This window comes from Monodon monoceros, unplaced genomic scaffold (genome assembly GCF_005190385.1).
Source record: "Monodon monoceros isolate NGI ecotype Baffin Bay Population unplaced genomic scaffold, NGI_Narwhal_1 Super_Scaffold_12, whole genome shotgun sequence".
Taxonomy (NCBI): domain Eukaryota; kingdom Metazoa; phylum Chordata; class Mammalia; order Artiodactyla; family Monodontidae; genus Monodon; species Monodon monoceros.
This window is the reverse complement of record NW_021703768.1, coordinates 159,465,957-159,493,047: the sequence shown is the minus strand read 5'-3', so window position 1 is coordinate 159,493,047 and position 27,091 is coordinate 159,465,957. Positions and strand designations below refer to the sequence as shown.

Below are 27,091 nucleotides of genomic sequence, written 5' to 3'. Positions count from 1 at the left end.
GGCCCTGAGACACCAGGGGCCTGGCCACAGCCCACTCAGCACAGGGCAGCCAGGGCTGAGGCATCAGGGGGCCCTTAAGTGTGGGCTGGGCACAGTGACTTCCTTTCAAGAGGGACAGTATGGAAAGGGGGGAGGTGTGACCTTCCAGTGGAGACACCTGAGCAGCACGACCTCAGCCAGGGGACCAAGGTCAACACCAGCAGTGATGAGTCACGTTGACGGCAGGCACCCCGAGATGAAGGATGAGACGGCCCTTCACAGGTGGTCCTCCTCCCAGCACCCAGCGCCCCAGTGTAACCGTGAGAAAAACAGCAGACAAGTTCCTACTGAGGGAGATTCTACAAAATCTCTGGCCACAGTCCTCCTCAAACCCGTCAAGGGCATCGAGAACAAGGGAAGTCTGAGGAACCATCACAGCCCAGAGGAGCCCAAGGAGACGAGACACCTGAATGTCACGGGGGTCCCAGACGGGGTCCTGGGACAGAAGAGGACAACAGGGGCAAAGAAGGCAAACTGAATGAAGCAGGACCCTAGTCAACGAGAATGTACTCATAAGGTTCACTGATTGCAACAAACGAATCCGCCTCATGTAAAACGGAATAACGGGAGACTGGGTATCGGGGTCAGGGGGGTAGGGAACTCTCCCTAGAGCTCTCAATTTCTCTATAAATCTACAACTGTTTAAACGATAAAGTCTATGTAATTTTTAAAAGGAAAACAAAACAGAAAGGCCCTGGTGCCTCCTGCTGCCCAGGCTGGCAGGGCTGGGCCGCTGGCCTGGTAGCGGTTCCCGGGAAAGCCAGGCGCCGAAAAGAGAACTCGGGGTGGGCAGGGGGCGTCCAGCTGCAGTGAGGGGACAGACTGAGCAGCGACCCAAGGCCTCAGACAGCACCACCCCAAAGAGGCACACTCTGACCACTTCTCCTTTAAAAAGGTGCCGTCTGATAATCGGATGATGTCACTCTTCCGAGGTGCCCGCCCCGCAGACGCTGATGGCTCCTCCACCCTCTGCAAAAGGCAGGCAGGTGGGCCGGGAAGAAGCAGCAGGAACAGGGGGAAGAGCCAGCTGTCTCCACACGCTGAGGCACCAGGAACTGCCACCGGCTGCTGTCACCTGTGGGACCCCACAGGCCTGGCCTCCCCACCCCGGGCAGGAGTAGCTGGGCCCCTGGTCCTAACAGCTCTGGGCCACCTAGGGCTAGCCCTCGGGATGGGTCCACCCACACCGCCCACGGTGGCCCGGGAGCTGGGCCCGGGGTCCAAGAGGCAGAGAGCTGACGGGCAGCTTCCGCCCACAAAGGCAGGGAGCCCTCCTCGCCTGTGTGTGTTATCTGATCCAGGAGGGCTCAGCGCCCAACTCGGCCTGCTCCCCGCTGCTCCCAAGGTGAGCTGGAGCCCCTCATGGGAGCAGGGAGGGTGGAAATACTCATAGAAGATGGGGACTCCCGGGAGGACGTGAGCACAGTGAAGGGGCACCGGACGACCAAAGCGAGGACAGCGAGGCCAACAAGTGGAAGTGACAGGCCCGACTATAAACCCACAGAGTGCCATAAACACACGCCGGCCCTTACTGGTGTGAGAGTCAAAATGTAACGGAAGTGGGGGAGAAGGGATAGCTCTCTTCCACAAAAAATTCTAGATCATAATGCAGACGGAGTGAAGGCAACGTAAATGCGCCGTGAGATCTGTACGGTAATCCCTGCTGCAGGAAAGATCCACCGCAGACGCTGAAACTGACAGGCAAATGTTTATGAGAAGCAGGTGTGCTTTCGCGAGGTCCCAGAGGAAGAACCTGCAACCTTCTGGCAGAGACTCCAAGCAGGTGCCACCTTAACCGAGGGGTGAAGGTTGACCCCACAGGCAAAGAGACACATCAGCACATCGCCCTGGGGCAGCCTCCCTCAAATGCATAACCTTCGTGTCACCATGAGAAACAAAGCCAAGGAGAGGGACACTAGAAAATCCCTCACCAGTGCTCTCCGGAAGTGTCAAGGTCACGACACACAAGGAAAGACTGAGACACGGCCCCAGTCCGGAAGAGCCTAAGGAGCCTGACGCCTGCACCGTGTGGTCCCGGGCTGGGTCCTGGGCAGAAAAGGGGCTGAGAGGGACAACCAGTGGGATCCTAATAAAATCTGTTGTTATTACTTCAGGTCATCCTTCCGCAGTTACGTTAGGCGTTAGTATCAGGGCAACGTGGCTGAAAGGTACATGAGAACTCTTTGTACTGTCTCCGCAACATTTCAATGCCTCTTAAATTATTTCAAAATAAAATATCAAAAGCAAAAAAAAAAACTAAAACAAAACAAACAAAAAAACCACAACAACCTCTATCTCCGTCCTCTGAAGTTCACTGCACAGCAGGTTTTAGCTGGAAGAGGAGAGTCTGGCTGTAAAAAGATCCAAACCGATAAGAAAAGAGAAAGCAAGTTGACGCCAGCCTGCAATCCAGTTTCAGGACTGATTAAAGACCCAACCTGCTGAACGCAAGTTTCAGATGCTTCCTGTTTGAGAGACCTGAAGAGCTGACATTTTCATCAGTCTTTACAGACTGGGAAAAGAGCCTCTCGTTTACAAATATCTCACCAAATCCTCTGTATCCTCACAGACAACAAAATCCAACTGCGGAAGTGGCAATGGCCCAGCTAGGGAGGTGGCGGGCACCCTGGGTTGTCTGGATCCCAATCCCAGGAAGGCTCTGATCTCATCTCCTGGAAATGTAAGAACCATATCATTTTTCTTTAACGTCCGCCCCAGAGACTAGATATAAAATAACTCGGGGTGACAAAGCTACAGTGATCCAGCCAATGTGGTCCTGGCCTCAGGATGTACAGAGAGCCCAATGGATGAGAGACGGCAGTCCAGAAATAAACCTGCACATTTAAAGTTAGTTGGTTTTCAGTGAGGTTGCCAAGACTGTCTGAGGGGTAAAGAGCAGTCTTTACCACAATGGTGCTGGCACAACTGGATGTCCACGTGCAAAAGAAAGAAGCTGGACCCCTACCTCACACCAGACAGAAATTAACTCAAAATTAACTCACATACCTAAACGTTAGAGCTAAACCTCTAAAAATTCCTAGAAGAAAACACACGAATTAATCTTTGTGACCTGGGATTAGGCAACGGTTTCTAGATACAACACCAAAAGAACAAGTGACAAAAGAAAAAATAAATAAACTGACTTTGTGCTTCGAAGGACATAATCAAGAAAGTAAAGACAACCCACAGGATAGGTGAAGATATCTGCAAACCTTAGATCTCAAAAGGGACTTGTATCCGGAATAGATAAAGAACTCTTATGGGTCAACAACAACAAAGACAACCTAATTCACAAGTGGGTAAAGGAACTGAATGGACACCTCCCTGCAGGAGATATACAAACAGCCAGCAAGCACCTGAGAAGACGCTCGACGTTACAGCAATGGAGTGAGGGACAAAAAGAGGCTAAATCCCAGAGAGGGGGCCTCCCAAGCCCGCTCCCCAGTGGCAGAGCCTCACACGCAGTTCTGTGACCACACTTCCCATGGTACATCCTACTCCATTCTCTGGAGGCCATGGCGGGGCTGCAGAGACCAGCACTGATGCCCCCGAGGGGTCCCAGCCGGCCGTGTGACCTGGGGCAACTTCCTAACCTCTGCACCTCGGTTTCTTCATCTGTCAAGTGGGGGTCACCGTGCCCTACTGTGGGGTTGCAGGAGGTTAAACAAGGCCATGGACAAAAGCACCGGAAGCAGACCCTGGCACACAGTAAACCCTCGTATATGGCAGCTGTCATGGGCTTTGTCATTTAAGAGCTTCACTCGGGCAAGGAAGGCAGATCTGGTGACATGCCCCCAGTGGCCACCCAGGACTGCTCCCAAGGGCAGTCTGGCAATGTCTCTTTTTAAAAAAATACCCGCCTTCTTCCACCGGCTGTTCTTAGGCCTTTATGCTCTGGACACACAGCCCACCTGTCCACCCCAACTCCTCTGCAGGACCTGCTTCTGCAGGGTCGGGAGCACCGGGATGGGAAGGTTCCAGCTGGATCTTGAGAACCTGAGATGCCTGGAAGCGATCAACCATGACCTGCAGGGCACACTTCGGATCAACCATGTCCTGCGGGGCACACTTTGGATCAACCATGTCCTGCGAGGCACACCTAGCACGCTGGAAAGGAAAGCGTGTGCACGTGTCTTTCTAGAGCCTGACCTCCTCCAGGGGCTGGGGGAACCACAGATCAGGGAGTGGGGGGAGACAAGGGTGGCATCTCAAAGCACTGGGTAAGGGTGGAATTGAATCAATGAGGAAACGTCAAAAATCCAACTGAAAAGTGGGTGAAAAGTATAAACAGGCTATTCACAGAAAAGATATCAAACTGGCTTTTAACACATGAAATGATGCTCGACCTCACTCCTAATTTCAGAAATGCTCACTGAAACTACACTGAGACCCCGGGACCACCCTGGTGGCGCAGTGATTAAGAATCCGCCTGTCAATGCAGGGGACACGGGTTCGAGCCCTGGTCCAGGAAGATCCCACATACCGCGAACAACTAAGCCCGTGTGCCACAACAACTGAGCCTGTGCTCTAGAGCCCACGAGCCACAACTACTGAGCCTGTGTGCCACAACTACTGAAGCCCGCGCACCTAGAGCCCATGCTCCGCAACAAGAGAGGCCACCAAAATGAGAAGCCCGTGCACCGCAACAAAGAGTAGCCCCCGCTCACCACAACTAGAGACAGCCTGCGCACAGCAACGAAGACCCAATGCAGCCAAAAATAAATTTAAAATAAATAAATAAATAAATAAATGAAAGTAACTACACTGAGATCCCATCTCTCACGGCTCAGATCAGCAAGTACGTTTCCACTAGAACAGCACACCCTGCTAGTGAGCCTGTGGGACCAGACCCTCTCGGTGCTAGTGAGAGTAAACCCATCCGCCACCCCAGGAGGGAACGTGCCAGAAGCTAACACACATCTTGGCACTTATCTTTTGAGCCAGCAATCCCACTTCTAGAAATCGACCCTGAAGATACTCTTCCAAGAACATGAAGATACCTCTACACCAGGGCATTCACTGCTGCACCGTTTGTACCAGCAAGATACTGGAAACAAGCCCAACGCACGTACAGGGGAGAGGCTGGGTTAACTGTGCTGCAGCCCCCAGTGGACACCACACAGCTGTGCAGGAGGGCGGGCACATCTCCATGGCCAGATGAAGCTGTTTCCAGGACACGCTGCGCAGTGAAAAGAGAAAAGTTCAAGAGTGATCCCCACTGTGCCACCTTCCATGTATAAGAAAATATACTTGGGACTTCCCTGGCAGTCCAGTGGTTAGGACTCCATGCTTTCACTGCCGGGGACATGGTTTCAATCCCTGGTTGGGGAACTAAGATCCACAAGCTGCAAGGCGTGGCCAAAAAAAAATATATATATATATATATATATATATATATATATATATATACACACACACACGCACACACACACAATTCTGCATTTCTGAGGCATAAACTAATGAGATCATTTCCTGCAGGAGAGAGGGCGAGGAAGGGTGATGATGCATCTCTCCAGACACTTTTCTGACCCTTGAACCATGCTAATGTCCCACGTACTAAATGAATGAAGGAATGAATGAAATCAATAAGAACTGTGGGGGGGTGGGGGGAAGAATCCTACAATGAAATACAAACAGAAGCAAACCAAACGGTATTTCAAGTACATAATACAACCACAATAAAGAGGAAAAGAAAGAACTAAGCCATGTTACTTTTAAGCATGGTTTTGGAACTCTGTGCCTTCGAGATAAAGATAAAGCAAATATTGACTTACTCCAGGAGCTTCTTTTACTGTGGGTGACGCAGGGCTCTCACTGACAGAGTCAGAGTTACAGAAGAGGGAAGGGGAGGCCGGCAAGCAGCCTGCACGAACAAAGGGCTGGAAGTGGAGGTGTCGGTGTGAACTCGTGGGCACTAGTGTGTATAGGTAGAAGCAGAAATGGATGTGGGTGTCTGTGCGATACATGTACACACAGACACACTAATGTATGCACATGTGTATTTATTTACACACCTATTTCCCGGGCAAAAGGGCCCAGAGGCAAAGACACCCCCTTGGCAATGAGCAACTGAACACCCAGATCTTGGTTTCTAAATGCACTGTCCACAAGAAGAACCAGGGCTCCTTGGAGAAGCAGTCAAGCCTGGAGCTGAGGTGGGAGTGCACAGCATGGGCCTGGACCCCCTCACTGTGCCCGAAAGCAGGGAAGTGCCCAGAGACTGGTGGGCACGTGCCTGAAGGACACGAGGAGCCAGCGGGAGGGAGCTCTACCTCTGGATAAATCTGGGACCACTAGAGCATCCGAAAACAATGACAGCAATGGATTACAATCTACTGAATCAGTTAAGGACCCATGCGTTCTCGCTGATATAAATAAACAGATGGGGAAGAAGAGTCAGCTGTTCTTCACAGTAGAAAGCCAACTAATAAATGCAGAAGGAATGGTGGAATTAGACAATCCCTACTTGGCAAGAATCAACAATGGCTGCCCAAACAAACAGTGAATGTTGGGGGAACAACGGGGTGTTTACAAGGTCCCCAAGGACCTCCCGCAAGAAACTTACCAATTACAAATGGTAAAATTGTAACTTCAGGGTGGAGAAATCTGGAAGACACCCCCTTACCCAAGTGGGCCAGGTTGATGCCACCAGATGTGGGCTCCAGAGACAATGCTCCGAGAAGGACACCAGACTGCTTCTGGGATGTTCCTGCCAGACGTGAGAGGACCACCAGACAAACCCACACCGAGCGACGCCCCACAGGATAACGGGCCTGTACTCTCCCAACGTCCAAGCCACGAGCCCGAAGGACAGACTCAGGAACTGATCCAGATGAACAGAAACAAAAGCGACGTGACGTATTCACGCGGTGTGTGAGCCTGGACTCTGAGAATTTTGAGAATTAACTTCCTGGTTTTGATAATTTGATAAGAGAATCCCTTGTTCAGAAGAGATGCCCACTGAGGTATTTAGAGGTAAAGAGGCATGTATGTGGAACAGTTCAGGAAGAAATGCTCAGACAGAGAGGACGAGAGACAGAAAAGGAACAAGAGCAGCTGCAGTGAAAGGTTAACTCCTAGGGGCCAGGAAAGAGGTGTCTGGGAATTCTTCGTGCCATTCTTGCAACTTTTCTGGAAATCTGAAATTATGTCTCTGAAAGTTTTTATTCAAAAAGGACAAAAAAGAGAAAGGAAGCACTTGGATTGAAAAGACAAAAAAAAAAAGAAAGCACGTGGGTGAAAGGCCAGGGAGCCAAGGAGGCTGCCAGCACCTGCTTTTGGAACATCGTGGACAAGAACAGGGCCTGCCAGCCCACCTACGTCTTTCCTAGGCTCGGGGGGTCAGGGACGCAGCGTGGGCAAAGGTCACCACCTGTCCCCAGCCCACAGCCCAGGCAAGGGGCTGGCGCCACACAGAGAGCAGGGCGGACACCGGCACCCTGGGAGGGGGTGTGGCACCCCAGCAAGCTCCCCACACGGCCAGAAGGCCACCCCTGCAGACGCTCAAGACACCAGCCCATTCTTTACTCGTGTGTACAGGTCTTCAATGTTCCATGACTAGCCATTTAAAACCATAATCATTGACAAAATAATCTTCCTATTTCTCTGCAAAGGTACCTCGTAATTTTGTGGGGCCGGACGACGCAGGTGTGCTCACGTTCTGAGCCCGGAGAGGACCCTGCCCCTCACCCACGGCCCTGGGGACCCTGGACAGGTTCCCTGACCTCCCCAAACAGCGTTGCTCTTCTAGAGCTTGCCTGGAGCTTCCCCTGGAGCTAGTGCGAGGGTCAGGGATGACCAGGACAGATAAAAAGGCCGATGATGGGGGCACAGGTCACCATGTGCGGGCCCGGCTCTAAGCACCTGGCACGTCTGATCAGCCCCAAAACCCTAGGAAGCAGGTACTGCTCTCACAGCCCATTTCACAGATGAGCAAGCTGAGGCACGGGGCAGTGATCACACAGCTAGCAACAGGGGAGCCCAGCTCGAGATCCGTGTCCCAACCACGAGCCTCACCAGCCTGTGCAGACTACAGGAGAGCAGCGTGGAAAACACACAGCTCTGTCCCCACCCGGGGCCTCCAGACTGTGGGTCCTTCCACAACCCATAAAAATGCAGGAGAAAATAAAGTGGGCCAGTGTTTTGGTAAACTCAGGGAAGGGAAGACCTCTCTGGGCAGGTCACAAGACCAGGCGCTTTAAAGGAAATGACAAATTTGGCAATAAGCTTTAAAATATCCTATGTAACAACACATCAAAAGTAAAGCCAGGAGATAAATTGAGAAACGGAGAAAAAACGTATAATGCTGAGGATGCTGACAGCCCCAACATAGAAAGGGCTATAATAAAACACCGGTTCTCAACCAGAGGCGAGTCTGTCCCCCAGCGGACACCTGGGGACATCTGGGGACATCTGTGCTTGTCAGGACTGGCGGAGGGAAGGGGCTCCTGGCATCGAGGGGGTGGGGGTCAGGGATGCTGCTCAACACCTCCCCGTGCCCGGGGCGGCCCCCGCAGAACGATCCAGCTCAGAGATATCAACAGTGCTGAGGGTGAGAAACCCTGTTATAAGTCAAGAAAAAAACACCCCAGTGTAACACATGGGCGAGGGCTATGAACTGGCATTTCAAAAAAGATTAGAAGGAGGCACAAAAGCGGGGGCTGTCGCCAGGATGATGAGAGCCCCCAGCTGTCGTAGGAGCATCCAAGCAGACCACCTTTCTGGGGATAACTGAAAAACACCCTTCAAAATAGAAGGGTGTCCGCTGGGGAGTGTGGAGTCAACAAACTAGAAAGACCTCCACCTGACACACGGCGATGACCAGGGAGCCTTCACCACGATGTCAAGAACGGTTCTATCCGGGTGGCAGGATCTGGGGAAATCTGTAATTCACACAGACTTCTGTCTCTGCTGACAACACTTATGTACCACTTTTATAAGAACAAAGGGGACGCAGAGCCGCCTCGAGAGCCGTGCCAGGACCCAGAGGTCCCACCCCTTCAGCTCCATTCCCAGAGGTCCCATTCCCAGCAGCTCCCTGGCTGGTCCATCTGGGTGGATGGGTGCTGATCTCAGGGCAAAGAGGCAGCGCGTCCTGGGATTAAACCATCACCAAAATGATTATGGTCCCCAACCTAATTCAAATTTAAAAATACCAGGCCACACTGGAACCCTCGTACACTGCTGGTGGGACTGTATCACAGTGCAGCCACTGTGAAAGACAATCTGGCAGTTTCCTAAAGCCTCAAACACGGACCTTCCATCTGGCCCAGCAATTCCACTCCTAGGTGTCTACCCAAGAGAAATGAAACGTGTCCACATAGAATCTTGTACATGAATGTCCATATTATGCATCATAGGCATTATTCACAATAGACAAAAAAAGTGGAAACAGCCCTAATGTCCATCGATGGATGAACAGATAAACAAAATGTGGTCCATTCATACAGTGGAATATTACGCAGCCATGGAAGGAGTGAAGCACTGACCCTCGCTACAACACAGATCCTCTGAGAACATGATGGCCAGGGAGAGAAGCCAGACACTGAAGGCCACACAATGTGTGATTCCCTTTATATAAAGCACCCAGAACAGGCAAATCCACAGAGACACTACAGCATTTTGGTTGTCTGGGCTGGGGAATGGAGAGTGATTATTTAATAGGTATGGGGTTTCCTTCTGGAGTGATGAAAATGTTCTAGACTTCAATGGTGGTGATGGCTGCACATCCCTGTAAATATACTAACAACCACTGAATTGTACACTTTAAAAGGGTGAATTGTATGGCATGTGAATTATACTTAATAAAGTTGCTATTAAAAAAAAATACCAAGCCAGAAAAAAAATAGCACGAGAGCTCCTCAACGTTTGATCAAAACTTTGATGCTGTTTTGAAGCTTCAACTAAATGCATCCAGAACACTAGGGCTGCCCACGCTGTCGGTGACCAGAGGCACCCACTCGGTCTGCTCCTGGTTCTCTGCCCGGTGCCATCCTGACCACAACCCCTCAGGCCACCCACCTGGGCTCTCACAAAAAGAGTGACAGCTAACAACCATCTTGCTGGCCTTCACAGACTTATCTCGAGGCTGACCTGGGCCTCCCTGCACCGGGTACTCCTTAACCCCAAAGACCTGCCTCCAAGTGGGCATGACACACTGATGCAGATTTGGAATCCTGAGGCAGGATCAGGGCTACAAACCAGTCAGCTTAGATGGGGCAAAGGGGAAGAAAAGAAGGCCAAAACTACAAGGAGAGTGATCACACAGGAGTCAGGGCCCTCCCAAGCCTGATCCTGAGAAGGTAGAGCTTCACAAATATTTTTGATCATTACAGATCCTTTGAGACGTTCATTTCACCAAATGTGAAAAGGAATAAACAAAAGAATGGTGCCACTGAGGCCAACAGACACATCAGCATCCTTGAAAAACCCAAGTCACCCAAGCCATTTCATTGATCAAATGAGTTTAATCCTTATTAATCCTGTTCAAGTGGAATCAGTATAAACTTGCTTCAAATAATACTGGGAATCAGAAGTAGATTCTGGTAAGTTAAGATGTATATGATAAGACCTAGAACAACCACTAAGAATATACTTCCAAAAATATAATGAAAAAAATCATTAAAGGAATTAAAACATTACACTAGAAAATATTCACTTAATGCAAAAGAAGGCAGTAAAGGAGGAAGAGAGAAATAAAAGACGTTGGACAGAAAGGAAAATGGAAGACATAAATCCAACTCTATTAATAATGACTTAAATGTGACTAAACAATCCAATCAAAAGACAGAGATTATCAGATTGGAAGAAGAAAAAGATCTTACTATATGTTGTCTACACTCTTTAGATTCAAAAACATAAATAGGCTGAAAATAAAAGGACAGAAAGGGGTCTAACATGCAAATAGCAACCATAAGAAAGCAGGAGTGGTTATACTAATATCACACAAAATAGACTTCAAAATAAAAGTGTCATTAGAGATAAAGATGGCCATTTTATAAAGATAAAAGGGCCACTCCATCAGGAAGATATAACAATTATAAACATATACGAACCTAATAACAGAGCCCCAAAATAAATGAAGCAAAAACTGACAGAAATGAAGGGGAAAATAGACAATTCAATAATAATAGTTGGAGACAGCAATATCTCACTTTCAATAATGAATAAAACAAGGAAGATCAACAAAGAAACAGAAGACTTGAACAACACTACAAACCAACAGACATCTATAGAAATCCCCACCCAAGAGCAGCAAAATATCCTTTCTTCTCAGGACATATGGAACATTTTCCAGGATACACCAAATACCAGGCTACAAAACAAGCCTCATCAAATTAACAAGAATTCAAATCATACACAGTAGGTTCTCTGACCTCAATGGAAATTAGAGGTCAATAACAGAAGGAAATGTGGGGAGTCACAAATATGTGAAAATTAAACAACACACTCCTGAATAACCAATGGGTCACAGAAGAAATCAAAAGTGAAATTAGAAAATACTTTGAGGTGAATGAGAATGAAGACACAACAAACCAGAACTTATACAGTGCAGCTAAAGCAGAACTGAGAGGTAAATTTATAGCTGCCTATATGAAAAACAGATGAAAGCTCTCAAATCAATAATCTCAACTTCTACCTTATGGCACTGAAAGAGAAGAGCAAACTGAACCTAAAGCAAGCAGAAGGAAGGAAATAATAAAGATCAGAGCAGAAATTAACAAAATAGAAACAGAAAATAGAAAAAAATTAAACCAAAAGCTGGTTCTTTGAAAAGATCAACAAAATGGACAAACCTTTAGGTAGAATGATCAAGAAAAACAAGAGAGAAGACTCAAAGTGCTAAAATCAGGAGTGTCAAATGGGACATTACTACTACTACCCACCTTATAGAAATAAAAAGGATGATAAAGTAATATTGGATAATTAGAGTTACTACTGAGCAATAAAAAGGAATAAACTGTTGATACACACAACAGTTCAGATGGATCTTATGTGAAAAAGCCAATCCCATAAGGTTACATATGATTCCCTAACACTGTCAAAATGACAAGGTTATAGAGCTGGAAAACAGACCAGTGGTTGTCGGGGGCTGAGGGTGGGAGGTGGGGGTGACTTTAAAGGGGGATCATGAGGGAATTCGTCTGTGTTGACAAGACAGGTCTGTATCTTTTTTTTTTTTTGACAGTTCTGTATTTTTATTGTGATGGCGGTTACACAAATCTACACGGCTGGTAAGAGATCACACAGAAATACCAAAAAATGAGTGCTACTAAAACTAGTGAAATCTGAGTGAGGCCTGTAGTGTACTGTACCAACATCAACTTCCTAGTTTTGACAGTGGACTGTGGTCGTGTAAAATGTCACCACTGGGGGAAGAGCGCGTGGGACTTCTCCATACTATTTTTGCAACTTCTTGGGAGTCTGCAATTCTTTAAAAACAAAATGTTTTGGGAATTCCCTGGCAGTCCAGTGGTTAAGACTCAGTGCTTCCAGGACTTACCTGGCGGTCCAGTGGTAAAGAATCCGCCTTACAATGCAGGGGACACAGGTTTGATCCCTGGTCAGGGAACTAAGATCCCACATGCTGTGGGGCATCTAAGCCTGTGCGCCGATCTCATGCACGTAAACTAGAGCCCGCGTGATGCTAACTACAGAGCCCACATGCTCTGGAACTCGCGCGCCACAACTAGAGAAGAGAAAAAAACCCACACACCGCAACTAGAGAGAAGCCTGCACACCGCAACAAAGAGGCCCACGTGCCACAACTAAGACTTGATGCAGCCAAAAATAAATAAAATAAATAATAATAAATCTTAAAAAACAAAAAAACTCAGTGCTTCCACTGCAGGGGGCCCAGGTTCAATCCTCCCACAAGCCGTGAGGCCTAAATAACTTTAAAAATAAAAAAACTAAAACCAAAATATATAAAAAACAATATGCGGGATATTTCATCATGGACAGGAGGGCATTCTGCCATATGGGCTGATGGTTTGGGGCTGGGTGATGAGTATGTGGGGTTCTTTACCCTATTTTGTCTACCTTTGGGTGTGTTCAAATTCCCCGTAATGAAAAGTTCAAAAAATAAACAAAGGGAACCAGCACAAGGATGGCCACTAACAAGTGCCTTCCCCATCCAGATTTACAAATATGCTTCAGAATGTTCCATCGTCAGGACTGCATGCCATCTTGTCTGATACCCTCCCCAAAACGATGGCCAGAGAGGAGACCAGGGCCGCCTGAGTGTTTTCACAACACAGATCATAACAAGACGCAGGACTGTCCAAACACCACCTTGAAGAATGGAAGTATTACAAAAAGCATTTGAGATGGGGCGGCGGCGGGGGAGGGGGAGGCACCCTGGGTTCTACAAGAGGTTTCTCCATTTCAAAGTCCTTGTTTCCGGGTGGAAATGATCTGCTCCAATACCAAGGTCTTGACTCTTTCCAAACGGGAAGCTTAAAAAGGCAGAACAATAAAGAAAGAGAAGACCAGTTGACACAACCAACAGAACGAGCTAATACGGTCCAAGAACCAGTGCTCCCCCCGGACCTTCTACACTGGGCCAGTCACCCGAACCACAACACGGGCACTCAAGGGAGCTGAGCCCATCGCTTCACACGTACTCACTCTCTTCCGCTCACAGCAATCCTCTCCGGCATTTCCGCCTCAGGACCTTTGCACGTGCTCCTTGTGCTTCCATGTGGAGCTTCTTGTCCCTTCGAGTCATTCAGACCTCTGCCCAAACGTCCCCTGGGAGGGGCCTTCCCTGTCCGCCCGTGAAGGAAGCACTGCTCCCCCAGTTCTGCGATCACACCCCTCTCTGGTCCCCATCACACAGGTGCCATGGCTCCTTGCTGGCTCCTGGGCTCCTGGCCTGCAGGATAAACACGGAGCTGGCTGACAGCACAGAGCCCAGGCTTTGGGGGCTGCGGCGAGCCTGCTGTCTTCTCTGCCGCAGTCCACTGTAAGCCGAAGCTTCTCACTGGCAGCTGGAGTGCGAGCCGAGCACTTATTAGCATACGTGCCCTGTTTACAGCTCGCTGGCACCTAACAAGGAGAGCGGGAGAGGACACCGAGGCCCCAAGTCGGTGGCAGTGACAGGGTTCGGGAGCTCGGGTCCCATTCTGAGCTCTGGCTCTAGACTCCAAACCAAGTGCTGCCTGGGGCAGAGGCCCGGGAGGGCCCTGGAGGCTGTGGAGAGGCTGGTCACTCCCAAAGTCCCCTGGCCTTCCTGAGCGCCCAGACGGCTGGGGCGGGGGGGTCCCTGTAAGGCAGCACTAGGGGACCCCAGCGCAGCCCCGCTTTCCAGGGAAGCCTTTATTTGCCATCAATGCCTCCCATGCCAGCCTCCGCTGATAGCTGCAAGGGGGTGAGCACCTGAGGGTGCGACGCCGGCACTTAGGGGACCCAGGCGAGGCGCTCCCTACCCCAGGGAAGGGCTGTGGAGCCGCTCCACACCCAGCGGAGACATCCCGAATGCAGATCCATGGAGGCAGACAGCCGAGGGTTCTGGCAGGTGCCCGAGACACCCATTCTAGCCAGGCCCATCTCCACAGTCCCGACCCAAGTTCACAGGCTGAGCCCCGAGCCCGGCGGGGCTCAGACAAAACCACGGGTCTGGGGGACAAACGTTCTCAGCAGACGCTGCAGGCAAACGAAGGGGAGAGTGGGTTCAGGCTCTCTCCCCTGTGCGGCGCGGGGTGGGTCACTTAGCAACGCCCACTCCCTCGCCCTTGACCGATCCCAACCACGCTGGGGTCCCAGCCCTCCCAGGCTCCCAGCCTGTGTGACAGGACCCCTGCCTGTCGGTCACAGGGCCACAACGCAGGTCCCACACTAGGGTCCTTGCGTCCCCGACTACTGCATCAGCCTCTCGGGGTCCTATCACCCCCGAGCTGACCACTGGACCCCAGGAGCACACAGAGACCCTCACGAATTCCACACCACTTGGACACACGTCAGGGGCTCAGCAGGGACCACAAGCAGCCTTCACTGTCTTGGTTTTGCCTCCGGTAACTGCTGGTTTTTACACCGGGAAGATAAATTATTTTTACAGTGAATATCCCTCTAGGAGGCTTGTTAGGAAAACAGCCACTGCAGCTTGGTCGATCCAAAGTTTTCAGGCCTTCTTTTGGCTAAAGGCCAAATTAACAAACACAGGGCCTCGGGAGCACAGGTGCTGGAACCCAAGGCAGCAGCTCCGGGTCCCCCTGTCTCGGCGGCCGCACGGAGGACACCTAACCCAGTCCTCCTCCCCACCCGGAGCTGATCGGAAAACTCCACTGTCCCGCCAGGGCCCTGGCGAGGGCCTGGGGCACCGCTCACCCCAGGACCACGGTCTTCCAGCAGGTGGCCCACAGCAGACCCCAAGTCATCAGAGGAGGACCCCGAACGAGGCATGCAGAACAGGCCACGGGGCTCTGAGTTCTGGACTGGCTGCTCCGGTCCAGCCACCCCCAGGACCACCACCCTGGCAGCGTGGTCCACAAAACCCCAGCCAAACCCTCTGACCCACCCCTTTAAAATAAGGAAGCTCCAGGAGAAGAAGAAACCAGCTTATTTTCAAGGTGCCTTCTAATAACCTTGCTTGTTCCCCAACTTTCTTCCCTGGACAAATATGGAACAGCAGCGTAAAAACCACGGACTATTCTGGAATGCAGAGTGATTTCAGAAACTCCTCTTGCAACATCTTGATTCACATTCAAGGAAAGACAGAAGCCCAGAGAAAAATTGCCCCTGTAGTCTCTGAACGCTCTTCCTGGGCCAGGGAGACACTGGGACATCAGAGCCAGGTCACTCTCCATGCAGGGCTGTCCTGGGCGCTGTGGGGTGCTGAGCAACTGCCCCAGCCCCCCCCGATGCCAGGAGCCCCCCCCCCAGGTTGTGACAACCACAGATGTCCCCAGACACTGCCCAGTGTCCCCTGGGGACAGAATTACCCCCAGGGTGGGAACTACTTCACTCAGGGATTTTCACGGATTAACTCAGTTAATCTCATCCACCCTTGAAGCAGAGATCTCCACTGTCATCCCCATTTTGGAGATAAGGACACACACCCAGCAGAGGCGGGCTCTGAGCCCAGGCAGGCCAGGCACGTGGGTACCAGCCTCCAACTGCCCCCACTGCCACTGGCCATTGTACCTTGAGACCTCAGGCCATTTAAGACCGTCTGCAGCTGTGGGATGTTATTTCCAAACTATGCTTATACACGGGTCTCAGCTTTCCTGTGGCCGAAGAAGCATCCCAAGTTCCTGCAAGTCCCTTAACAGAAACATCTCAGGTCCCAAATTCAGAGCCCCCCAGAACGGCCAGCATCCATGCCACAAATGCACTGCCCTGAGCTCAGCCACAGGACCCATCAGCCTTCACAGCCAGGCCAAGGTTTCAAGCTCCCGTTAAAGATGAGAGGCTGCGTACAAGGCTCCACAGGAAGGACTGAGGCCACGGCCACACCACCCTGCCCATTGGGGCTGGCCCTCCAGTTGACATCCTGCAGGCCAGGCTGGTGCACTCGCCCCTCACATGGCCCTAGCTGCTTCATGTTGCGTCTGTCTCGTCTCCCCAGCTAGAGGCTAACAGATCCATAACTTTTGATGGGCTGGGCAGGCAGGCGGGAATGGGATGGGGGGATGGCGGGGCCCAGCCTCCACTGAGCACCAGGCACCCCCTTTATAGCATTCCCGGCCCCAACACAGCACTCAGCTCACCCAGGACCAGCGTTAGGTGTGAAATGCACATAGGATGTCAAAGACAGCACCACAAAAAAAATTTTTTTTAAAAGAGTGGAAAATAACTCATTAACAACTTTTATAATGATTACACGTTGAAATGATAACATTTTGGGTATACTGGGTTCAATAAAATACATTACTCAAATTAATTTCCCCCGCTTCTTTTCACCTTCTAGAAAACTTTAAAGGACACATACGGCTTGCTTTGCGTCTTTACTGGGCAGCGCTGCCTTAGAAAAGCTGTCGGTTTACACTTTCGCCTGTTTTCTTCTGAGGGTTTTGTCGTCTCAGTTCTCACATTCAGGTCTTAGATCCACTGGAGTTTGTTTTGGTGCCTGGCGGGGAGGGGCGGGGGGCACCGTACAGAGCCTGACGTTTCACCAGGTGACATTCCGTTAGCGTCCAGGTGTGTCTCCCCTGGTGTCCTCCCGGTGCCACGAGCAGCTCCCTGGCACTTGGGACCCCCCCGGGTCTCCCATATCCTCTGCTGAGGGGACAGCAAGTCTCTCACACACGTCACTGTCCTCAACACCAGTGGGAGGACCAGAGCTGGCTGGGCTCTGCCCTGCTATGAGGCCACACCCCATCTGTCCCCTCACGGTCCCCGGAGAGCCCAGCTGCATTTCCAAATGGCCCAGCATGGTGATGGCACTTCCCCTGGAGGGCAAGGGGGCAGCCGGCTGCCTCTTTATCCACTGAGGATGCTGGATGCCTGGGCAGGAGCCATGGCCACATGCAGAACTCTGCTTGGTGGCTCTGTGGGGATGTTCACAACCCGGTGGCTGCCTTCTAGGGTACAACCCACAACCGTGTCAGGGCCGGGGCCGAGCAGACCAGGGAAGGGAAGTGGCCCAGGAAGCAGCTCGCGTTCAAACCTACTGGCCAGACACGTGGGGGCTTGCGGGGGGGTGGGGCTTGGAAAGGAGGGCACGTGTGGTCTAATCCCGAGCCACGTGAAGCTCTCGGGAAGCCCGCTCAGGGCTTGGACCACACTCAGCCAATCAGGCCAGCAGGGGGGCAGGCAGAAAACAGGACACCCCCCTTCTGGCCCTGGTGGACTCTGGGGCAGGGAGCCCCAGCTCTGCCCACCGGGAGGAGAACGCACAGGAAACAGACAAACCCAGGCGGCGGGGGCCGGGGCCACGCTGCTCCGCGGAGCGGACGCACAGAGAGGTACTACAGGGGACCGAGCCACCAAGCGAGGCTAGGCCAGCACAGCCCACCCTCTGGAGCCTGCCCAGCACCAGCTGGAGGCAACGGAGGGCAGAGAGGTGAGGATCACTGGTGAACGCTGGAGTCCAGAACCTGCGCATGCAAAGGGCGGCCTGAGCGCCTCCTGCAGGTGAGCTGGGGCAGCACGCCTGACGGTCGGGCCTCCTGACTCTGGCCTCCCTCTCCGACCCCTCCCCACCCCAGCCCTCAGGCTGTAGCCTCACAAAGGGTTTTGGTGCTGCCTCTGCTGGGGGCCGACTGCGTGAGCATTCTGCATGCCACAGCCCTGGAATTCTGGAACTCCTGTGCAGGGAAAAGAAGGGGCAGGAAAACGTAGAAACTACTAGATCCCCACAGCAGGTAGTGGATACACAGCGTGTCCACCCACACACGGGCACATCACTCTGCCGTGAAGAGGAGAGAAGCCCTGACACTCGCTACCACGTGGACGGACCTGGAGGACACGATGCTCAGTGAGAGAAGCCAGACACATAAGGACACACAGTGTGTGATTCCATTCACATGAAACATCCAGAACAGGCAGATCCACAGACACAGAGAGTGGGTTCCTGGTTGCCAAGGAGGACGGGGAATGGTGAGTGACTGTTAAACAGGTATGGGGTTTCCTTTTGAGGTGAGGGAAGTGTTCTGGAATTTGATAAAGGTGATGGTTGCACGACTCTGTAAATGTTCTAAAAACCACTGAACTGTCCCCTTTAAAAGGATGAATTTTATGGTATATATTATTATACAATTAAAAATATATTTTTAAAAAGGCAGGGCAGGAGCATTTGAAGATGGGCTGTCCTAGAAAACTTGGAATCTAGTCGTCAGCACACCAGAGCCAATCTCTGGGCAGCCGTCCGTGGCTCCCACGCGACTTGAACACCTCTGGTCTGGCCTTGCTGACTAGACTCTACGCTCCTTGAGGGCAGAGCTGCTGGCCCCTTCCGCTTTACCCCTTGGAGCCTGGCACAGGGGGGCCCCAAAGCTGCCCGAGAGACAGACTGGAGGGCTACCCCAGCTTCCCCTGCTTCCTCCGCGAGGGTATCCCAGGCAGGGCGCTGAGTGTCCCCTCCAAGTCCTTGCTCCTCGGCCTGCTGTTCACCTCGCCCATGACGACAAGGCTCGGCCCAGGTGGCAACTCTTCTGCCGCTCCCGGGCCACCACCCGAGCCAGCAAGCACGGCCCCGGCCCTGTGCTTGGTTTGCATCTGTCCCGGCAGTTCTGCTCCCCCAGGCCCTGCCGTCCCCACTGCTCTCAGGATCCCGGCTCTAGGCTTTCATCACAGGCTGGGACCCGCTGTGGGCAAGAGACACTGAGCTGCTGGCCTCGTGCATGCGGGCCAGACGACTGGCGCTCTCCGCTGGGTGACAGCAGACGCACGGATAGGCCCGGGCTCAGCGCACGTCCGACGGCGGCGGATCTGCTGCAAAGTCAGCCCTGGTGGATCGCGCAACCAAGCTGCTGACCACCTGGCCGAGAGCCACACGAGAGGCCTGCTGGCGGTTCCCGATTTCCTATCTTCACCTCGAGGCTGGCGGACAGCATGGCTGGGCATTTACAGAGGCCACTCCACCCCTGCTCCCCGCCGCAGCCAGCCTGGATCTACCTACGCCACACACCCCAGCCGCAGCTTGTCCACCGGCCGGCTGACCACCCTTCCTTCCGTGGGGCCCGGCACGGGGGTCTGGACGTGCAGAGAAGCCCATTTCTCGAGGACAGTGCTGCCCCTCAGTCTCCAGCTCAGAATGGGCTCGGGTTGCCCATGGAGCAGCCAGGACACGAGGAGGCGGGCAAACCAGAGCCTTCCTTCCCGAGAGGGTGTCAGAGAGCTCGCTTTCCTCACCGGCTCCCTCCTCTTCCTTGGGGGAAGGAGCTGGAACGAAGCAGTGAATCCGGAGTTTCAACTCCAGGGCCTTCACTCACACGCAAGCTGCATACAGCAAGGCTCTCTCCCGACCCGTGGCGGAGATAATCAGATCCATGCAGCTCCAGGGCCGAGGTAGGAAGCCGGCCCGCGGATGCTGGCCTTTCTGATGGAGGAGGGTTTAAAGCACAGAACGGAGGACTTCCCTGGTGGTCCAGTGTTTAGGACTCCACGCTTCCATACCAGGGGCCCGGGTTCAATCCCTAGTCAGGAGACTAAGATCCCACAGCCGAGCGGTGTGGCCAAAAAAATAAGAAATAAAATAAACGACAGAACGGGCAAAGAGTGGGATCTGAAGGGGCCAGCGGCAACTCCCAGTCCAGCTGCCTGGCCAGGGTCCTGCATGCATCCTGGAGGCAGCTCCCAGGCTGCCGCCTTCCCAAGTGGGCCGCCCAGCACACGGCCCCTCTCCACCTGACGCGTGGTCCGGGGCACCCCCGGCACAGCCCTGTCGCCGTCACTGCGCCGGCTGGCGGCTTCAGGCTGGCTCCTGCTCAAAGGAGGCCTCCGGGATCCCTGCTCTCCTTCTGCACAAAGCACAATTCCGGATCCCCTGCCAGCTCATCCTCCACGAATCACTTCTCTCCACGTTCTCTCCCCTGAGACTGGAGCGAGCAGCCACGAAACCATGAAGGTGGGCCCACCTCCACCCCTACCTGCCCAGAAGGTGCCGTCACTTGGGTGCAACTGCAAACACAGGAGGGAAGTGGGTCCTGGGACAGATCCTGCCGCCCCACCCACAGATCACCTCTTCACAGCTCGCTGTACAGGTTCATCTGAGAATAGGAGCCGTGATCGCTAGTGCTGGCAGCCGGGGCCAAACCCACATTAGCTCTGGTTCCGCTCTGTACCCAGAGACCCATTCGGGGTGCAGCAGCCCTTGGCGCCTTGCTTTTTGATTCTTATTCTTTGTCCACTGAACAAAACACACCCGAGGCCCAGAGCGACTCCGCTTGACCAGAGCTACAGGCCTCCCGTGGGGCAAAGACGGCAAGGCAAACTTTTCATCAATGCCCTCGGGTCCATGGGAGCCACTGAGGTGGGATGAGAGAAGAAAAGAGGGGAGGGAAGGAAGGAGGAAGGGGGAGATGGAGGAGGAACAAAGAAAGACAGAGACCAGCAAAAAAAAAAAAAAAAAAAAGGACAGCAACTTTGGAAAGCCAAGAAGTTCTGAGTAATCCTCTCCAGGTTGTTTATTTCAATCAGCTAGAGAAGGCATGACCGTAAATTAACGGTATGCTTCCTTGACAAGTCAGAACACTCCTGGGACAGACCCAGATCTAAGACGCTAACAATCTGCCTGGCTGGGAAATCACTCGTCAGCCAGTGTCCACGGTGGGGAGCAAGGCCAAGGGCACGAGGTCAGCACAGTCCCGCTCCCGACACAGGCCGGCACACTGCCCCACAGCCGTCTCCCATCCACTCACCCCACAAAGCTCAACTCTCACACACACGAGAGCCATCTCTTCACGAGTGTTCCAGGGGAAGGCCAGCGGCCGGAAGGCTGCAGCAACCTCCTCCCAGGACTCCGCTGCCCCTTCGGAAGGGGCGCTGGTGTTGGTAAAGAGGATGGGCCAGATGCTTACAAAACAAGAGGATTGGGAAACAGTGTCTTCCTTTTAAACCCTCAGCTTCTGTGAGGTCAAAACAAACTCCTTAGGCCCAGAACAGTCCTTCTCCATCTTCTGCTGCCTGCGGAGGTGCAATACAAAGGAGGCATCACGGAAAGGTGGGGCATTGCCAGCAATGAAGTATTTGCCCCTGTTTACATCTACTTTTTTTTTTTTGGCCGCACCGTGTGGCACGAGGGATCTTAGTTCCCCGACCAGGGATGGAACCCACACCCCCGGCAGCTGAAGCGCGGAGTCCTAACCACTGGACCACCAGGGAAGTCCCTACATCTACTCTTTTCTCAATTTTGAGATTGTTTTGGTGAATGGGATCATAGCATTTTCTTATATTCCCTGCACTTTAAATTTCCTCAAAACAATCCAGGATCCGTTTTTTAACATACAGAGTATGATTCTAAATACTTTGATGCAGGAAATATGGAAATTCATTCATCCAACAAATGAATGCTTACTGAACACCCATTGCGGGCAGGAACTGCCTGAGGTGCTGGGGATACACACAGCGACCAAGACAGATGTCGCTACCACAGCGGGAACCTCACACCCTGCTGCAGATGCTCCCACACTATGTCCCACAGGTCAAATCCAGCCCACTGCCTGTTTCTGTATGGCCCACAAGCCCAGAATGGTTCTGACGGTTTTTAATGGTTCGATGGGGGGAAAAAAAAAATCAAAAGAAGAAAAATAGTTCATCATATGTGAAAAGTATGTGAAATTCACATTTCCGTGTCCATAAATAAAGTTTTATGGGAACAAAGGCACAGTTGTTGGTTTCTATACTTTTGTATTACAACAGCAGAGCTGAGAGGTCAGGTCTGAGACAGTCCCGCCTACAAAGCGGAAAATAGTTACTTTCTAACCCTTTACAGGAAAAGCTGCTGCCCTAGTGGATGAGATGGACAATAAGTACATAAACAGATTAATACAAATTTCTGGTAGTGCTGAATGCAAAGAATAAAAGGCAGGTTGGGGAGAGAGAGTGGATGGAAGGGTGAATTTGGGCAGTGAGGTCAGGGATGGCCTCTCTGAGCCGAGACCTGAGTGACAAAGAGACCTGAGGGGACAGCACTCTGGCAGAGGGAACAGCAAGTGCAAAGGCCCTGAGGTGGGGAAAAGTAGGCAGGTAAAGTGGTTTCGACTGAAGGGAGCAGGTACGGGGCTTGGGGGGGAGGGTGGTGTGGAGAGCACCTCATAGGACAGAACAGGGAGGCCATGGAAAGGGTCTGCAGCCTTTCCCAAGGACAACAGGAAGCCACTGGAGGGTCCGAGCAAAGGAAGACCGTTTTTCAAGTTTTTAAAAGTCCCTTGAGGGAGCAATAGTGAGAACTGACAGATTAGTCAGGACGCCTTATCCAGCCCCCAAGATGCTCCCAGAACAAATCAAAGCAGGGAGTAAACTCAAAAACCAATCCATGGGGCTTCCCTGGTGGCGCAGTGCTTAAGAATCCACCTGCCAATGCAGGGACACGGGTTCGAGCCCTGGTCTGGGAAGATCCCACATGCCGCGGAGCAACTAAGCCCATGCGCCACAACTACTGAGCCTGCGCTCTAGCACCCACGAGCCACAACTAGTGAGCCCGCGTGCCACAACTACTGAAGCCCCCGCACCTAGAGCCCGTGCTCCCCAACAAAGACAAGCTACCTCAATGAGAAGCCTGCGCACTGCAAGGAAGAACAGCCCCCGCTCACCTCAACTAGAGAAAGCCCACGTGCAGCAACAAAGACCCAATGCAGGCAAAACTCAATCAATCAATAAATATAAATAAATAAATAAAATATATGATCGCCTTAAAAAAAAAAAATCCATCCAACCCCACAATCATCAGTTCATGGATCCGCTCAGGCCTTAGTCTTGAGGTGGCACAGGCTTTTTTAAGTATTGTAGTTAAATTCATTTCATTGTGCAAAAGTACCTGCACCCGGCACGGTAACAGTCCCGTGACCTCAGGCATCATTGCTCATGAAGAGGGAAGATGAAAGGGGCGAGTCACCTCAAAGCCGACTTGAAGCAAACTGTTAAAGCCGATGGACAGGCAGGGGTCACACAGCGCTAAACCTGCCCACCACGCTTCCAGATCCCGGGAGCATGTGGAAGCCTGTGGGGGGCCCTGCAGGGGCTCGGGAGACCCCCACACCACGCCTGACGGCCCGTGGTGGGCACGTTTGCAGGCGAGCAAATATCTCTCCAGGAGATAGAATAGGAAAGACCTGGACAGCCAGGCCGAGGAGTGTGCCCCGGACATAGTTTGCAAATATGAGCCCCTCCCTTTTAGACGGGGGAGGGGAGGAAAGGGACAAACGGACCTGGAACTTGAGGTCAATCAGGGTCATGGCCAAATATCAGGCTGCCGTGGGCTTAAAGGTTAAGTGAGAGAGGGCCACCTGGGGGCAACTGCACCCTCCAGGGGACACTGGGCTATGTCTGGGGACATCGGTGGTTGTCACAACTGTGGGGGTAAGGATGCTTCTGGCATCAACAGGGTGGGAGCCAGGGATGCTGCTCCACAACCCACAGTGCCCGGGACAGACCCCCCCAGAGAACGACCCAGCCCTGAACGTGAATGGGGCAGAGTAGGAAGGGACCTGACGTTAGTAAGAAATCAGCGCCAGGTTCAGAGCACCCTGTCACTGTGTGAAGCCACAGTGACTCTCATCCCCTTTGACCCCCTCAATGACCCAGCATGGGCTCTTATTATACCCATTTTACAGATGAGGAAAGCAAGGCCCAGAGTCATGCCCCAGACGAGGGATGTGAACCCGGGTCTTTCAGACTCTGTTTGGGGAATGGAGTCAAGGACAGGAATCCAGGGGCACCAACAAGAACACAGGTCAGAAAGGAGTCCAGGTTCAGGCCCTCTCCTCCATCCGGTGTCCTCAGCCAGAAGTGGAGGGACCGGGGCAGGGCAGGTCAGAGCTGTGGGGGTGAGGTCCCACTGAGCAGCCCGGGGGGTGGGGGGACAGGTATCTGGAGCACAGCCAGGAACCCCCCCGGGAACTGGCAGAAAAGCATGGGGTGGGGGCGGGGGGGGTGACCTCACAGTCGTGCAGTGTGCCCGCAGTTCCTTTGCTTTCTGCGCCCTTCCTCCAGCCCCTGCCCAGTGGGCTTGGGAAGGTTTAGTGACTGCCCCCCCGCCCCCCCGGCAAGCTTTGTTCTTGAGCAAGTGGCTGGCGCAGGGTCTCACAGCTCTGAACCTGCCCCCCACACTTCCAGATCCCGGGAAGAGAGACAGCCGGAAATGGTCATTTGCCCACACCTCGGCCCTCACCCCTCTCACCCCGTGCTGCCCACTCCCTGAGCCAGGCCCCTCGGGGCAGTGGGCACCACACCGCCAGCACAGTTGTGCCCACACCTCGGGACACCCATCTCTCCCTTTCCCCCACTAGACCCAAAGCCCCCTGAAGTTAGGGGCTTCCTGCAACCTGCCCCAGTGCTCAAAACTCAATGTCCGCAGGCCAGGTGAGTGTCAGATGGAACCAAGGAACAGATGGGCTCCCCAGGGCCAGGGGAAGGGGCGGGGCTCAGGAGGGCAGGGGCAAGACGCTACAGAGGAGGAGGGGAAATGCAGGGTCAAGTATAGCAGAGCAGCCAGGCAGGGAGAGAGGGGCATGGAGGGCCACCCGACCACCCCAGAGGCACTGGGGAAGGGTCTTTACTAGGAGACAGAAAAGTACAACAAAGGCAGGGCGGGGTCCTAAATGACTGATCAGCCACACCTTTAAGCTCTTAACACCTCCTTAGCAGCCCACTCCCCAAAGTGGCAAGGATTAGAAAATGCGAGAAAAACAATTGTTACTAAGACCTGTATAGAAATTGTCTCGACAACGACACACAATCGCGCGCGCGCGCACACACACGCACGCACACACACACATGCACACACAGCGCGTGACACAGTATCTGCTTGAATCACCGCAAAACCTGGGAGCATTTATGCAACTGCACCTCTGCTCGCGGAGGTGACCTCCCCCAGGGCAGGGCGGTCTGACCGCGGAGATGCCCCCGGCACAAAAGGGGAGCACCAACGTTTGCCAAGCGTCCAATCAGAAACACGGAAAGAGGGCCAGCGAGTTTCAGAAACCCTCCCCTCAGATGATCACAAGTTGACTCCAGACTTTTACACTCTGTCCTTTGGGATTCCAAAAAGCAAACTACAAAGACCACAGAGGCTGCCCACTGCTTTTGCGAGGGTGGTGAGGAAAAGCTGACCGGGGAGTTGACAAACCCTCCCGACGCCTCATAAGGAAGCTATTATTGGAGAATTAGGGGAGTCACCGGCTCTTGCACGGCAGCGCGGAAAGCCCAGAGGAGTCATGGAGTGAGCCCCTTTTAGGGGCTTTCTCCAGCCTGGGGACAGCCGGATAAATGGCTGCTGAGGCAGAGGGGTGAGGCAAGCAACCTCAGACCCTAAGACAGCGCTGGCAGCCAGCGGGAGCCACAGGAGCTTGCTGAATAAATGCCACGGACAGAAACACATGGAAAAGGACACACTCTTTACATATCACAGGATTGTTGGGCTCCATTGCACAGAACAACCTTCTCACTAGTTTCATAACTCGGGAAACAGTTCCCAGGTGCACCTGAATCATTAAAACAAAAGCATCCTCCCCCAACCAAACAGATGAGACACACCAAGAAGCAGTCCACGTCTCCCCAGCCCCCAAGGGAAAAAAATCCCCTATAAAACCTTCCACCCTGGACCCGGCAGACGCGCACCCCATTCTGCCTGGTGTCATTGCGCCCACTGGGCGGAGACCCAGGCCCTTGCAGATCTGGGGCAGGTCCCTTTCAGAATGAATCCGTCCCCCAGATCCCACGGGGCTGGAGAGGACAGCCCAAGGGGTCCCCGTGGGAGCGACACCAGGATTTATTTCTACAGAGAAGGGGCCTTCGAGATGGCGATCGGGCAGAGAGGGGAAGGCCGTGGGGGCACGCGTCTGGAAACTGCTATGTGCATATCAAGTGGATAATTTTTTATAGGAAATTCTGATTGCATGCTTATTTTGGGGGGCTCAGGGAAATGGGGTGCGAGTTTGGACGCCGCGATGGCACGGCGGTTGACTCGGGCAGTGGGGTGGGATGCAGTGATGGACATTTCGGGGGACACCGCTGGGAAGCGCCCCGTTAACCCCACCAGTGCCCAAGGGGCCGGAAATGGAGGCGGGTTTCACCCACGGCCTGGGATATCTCTCTCTCTTTCTCTTTACTATTATTATTTCTTTTAATTATTAGGATTGTTGTGAATAATGGAAGGTGAGGGCCCCGCCAGGCAGGGCCAGCCGGGCCGGGCCACCCACGCTGTCATCTTTTGTGCGGGGCCGGCGGGGACGCCCCGGCCCAGCCCCCGCGCGCCCCCGGCCCGGGCAGGGCGCCCCCGCCTCCCGCCCCCGGCCCCGCCATTGTCCGGCCGCGCCGCCCCCGCCCGAGGCTAATAATTTAAAGAGAGAAGAATCCTAAGGGGAGGGGGAGGGGGATATCCGGGGCGGTCGTGGGGGCCCGCGTCCATTTCCGGCCCCTTGGGCACTGGTGGGGTTAACGGGGCGCTTCC

General features: G+C 53.0%; 1 protein-coding gene across 6 annotated transcripts in view; it reads right to left on the bottom strand.

Moving 5' to 3' along the window:
* KDM4B (lysine demethylase 4B) overlaps nucleotides 1-21,566 on the bottom strand; it is a 129,198-nt gene extending 107,632 nt beyond the window's left edge. For 3 of the 6 annotated variants that reach the window (XR_003792547.1, XM_029215806.1, XM_029215807.1), the window contains exon 1: nucleotides 21,501-21,519. The gene's annotated coding sequence lies outside the window, so the exon portion shown is untranslated. Of the gene's footprint in view, nucleotides 1-21,500 lie in introns of all 6 variants that reach the window. The other 3 variants (XR_003792546.1, XR_003792545.1, XR_003792544.1) reach the window with 2 other exon arrangements.
* Between the last annotated feature and the right edge of the window lie 5,525 nt (nucleotides 21,567-27,091).